Source organism: Macaca thibetana, chromosome 15, assembly GCF_024542745.1.
Source record: "Macaca thibetana thibetana isolate TM-01 chromosome 15, ASM2454274v1, whole genome shotgun sequence".
Classification (NCBI taxonomy): domain Eukaryota; kingdom Metazoa; phylum Chordata; class Mammalia; order Primates; family Cercopithecidae; genus Macaca; species Macaca thibetana.
This window is the reverse complement of record NC_065592.1, coordinates 98,508,536-98,510,791: the sequence shown is the minus strand read 5'-3', so window position 1 is coordinate 98,510,791 and position 2,256 is coordinate 98,508,536. Positions and strand designations below refer to the sequence as shown.

Genomic DNA, 2,256 nt, shown 5'->3' with positions numbered 1-2,256 from the left:
CTGAGGCAGGAGAATTGCTTGAACCCCAGAGGCAGAGGTTTCAGTGAGCCAAAATCATGCCACTGCACTGCAGCCTGGGTGCAGAGACCAGCTCAGTTGTGGAGACCCTAACTCAGCGACGCTAGAGGAATTAAAGACACACACGCAGAAATATAGGGTGTGGAGTGGGAAATCAGGGGGCTGACAGCCTTCAGAGCTAAGAGCCACAAACAGAGCTTTATCCACATATTTATTGACAGCAAGCCAGTGATAAGCATTGTTTCTATAGATTATAGATTAACTAAAATGGGAAACAAATGGATAGGCCAAAACAAAGGGATGAGTCTGGCTAGTTATCTGCAGCAGGAACCTGTCCTTAAGGCACAGATCGCTCATGCTATTGTTTGTGGCTTAGGAACACCTTAAGTGGTTTTCCACCCTGGGTGGACCAGGTGTTCCTTGCCCTCATTTCGGGAAACCCACAACCTTCAGCGTGGGCATCATGGCCATCACAAACATGCCACAGTGCTGCAGAGATTTTGTTTATGGCCAGTTTTGGGGGCAGTTTATAGCCAGATTTGGGGGCCTGTTCCCAACACTGGGTGACAGAGTAAGACTCTGTGTCAAAAAAAAAAAAAATCATATCAGGTATCTTATCTGACCACAGTGTAATAAAACTAGGCATCAACCACAAAGGGAACATTTAAAACTATACAAATATATGAAAATTAAGCCACATGCTCCCAAATGGCCAGTGGGTTGAAGAAGAAATTAACCAGGAAATCAAAAAAAATTCCTTGAAGCAAATAAAACTGGAAACACAACATATCACTCTTTTCCATGGACCCTCAGAGGCATTCAGCTGCTTCAAGATGAAGCTGAGCATCTCCTTCCCAGTCACTGACTGCCAGAAACTCACTGAAGAGAACGCAAACTTCATACTTTTTATGAGAAGCCTATGGCCACAGAAGTTGCTGCTGACTCTCTGGGTGAAGAATGGAAGGGTTATGTGGTCCACATCAGTGGTGGCAATGACAAACAAGGTTTCCTCATGAAGGAGGGTGTCATGACCCATGGCCGTGTCCACCTGCTACTGAGTAAGGTCCTGTTACAGACCAAGGAGAACTGGAGAAAGAAAGAAAGAAAATCAGTTTGTGGTTGCATTGTGGATGCCAATCTGAGCATTCTCAACTTGGTTATTGTAAAAAAAAGGAGAGAAAGATATTCCTGGACTGACTGATACTATGGTGCCTCGTCACCTGGGGCTCAAAAGAGCTAGCAGAATCCTCAAACTTTTCCATCTCTCTAAAGAAAATGATGTCTGCCAGTATCTTGTAAGAAAGCCCTTAAACAAAGAAAGTGAGAAACCTCAGACTAAAGCACCCAAGATTCAGCATCTTGTTGCTCCATGTGTCCTGCAGCACAAACGGTGGTGTATTGCTCTGAAGAAGCAGCGTACTAAGAAAAATAAGGAAGAGGCTGCAGAATACGCTAAACTTTTGTCCAAGAGCACGAAGGAGGCTAAAGAGAAGCCCCAGGAACAAACTGCCAAGAGACTCAGACTTTCCTGGCTGTGAGCTTCTGCTTCCAAGTCTGAATCCAGTCAGAAATAAGATTTTTTGAGTAACAAATAAGATCAGACTCACATCTCTCTTGACTTTTCATTGACGATAGAAAACTACATAAATGAAGAGAGGGAAAGTTAGGTCATAGAAAATGGGGATATGTATATAGTAATCCAGTCATGGATAAAATCAGATTGACTATTGTGTGGTAGCAGAACACAAGTTCATGATAAAGGGATTCTTTTGAGGGGATGGGTGGCTCAGGAAGGGATTCTGAGCATAAGACATCCACCTCTTCAGAACGGCATGGAACTTAGGGGAAATAAATGAGAAGGACTATTAATCTTTTTTACATAGTTTATTTTGAGGAATATCACTCTTTTAAAACACTAAACACAGTTTAATACATGAAATTGCCCTTGTGAAAATGAACATGTGTTTTTTTAGAAAAGCTAACTTTTAAGGCATTGTTTTAGTAGATAGTATGTTAACATACTTCAGGAAGTTTTGTAAACTGGTGCAAATTTGCTTTAACAAAGCTTTTCAAGTCAAAAACGAAAGAAAGAAAGAAAGAAAGAAAGAAAGAAAGAAAAGAAAGAAAAGAAAGAAAGAAAGAAAGAGAGAAAGAGAGAGAGAAAGGAAGGAAGGAAGGAAGGAAGGAAGGAAGGAAGGAAGGAAAGAAAAAGAAAGAAAGAAAGAAAGAAAGAAAGAA

General features: G+C 41.3%; 1 pseudogene; it reads left to right on the top strand.

The window, feature by feature from the left end:
- The first annotated feature begins 851 nt into the window (after positions 1-851).
- Positions 852-1,592, top strand: LOC126937499 (40S ribosomal protein S6-like; annotated as a pseudogene).
- Positions 1,593-2,256: the final 664 nt, after the last annotated feature.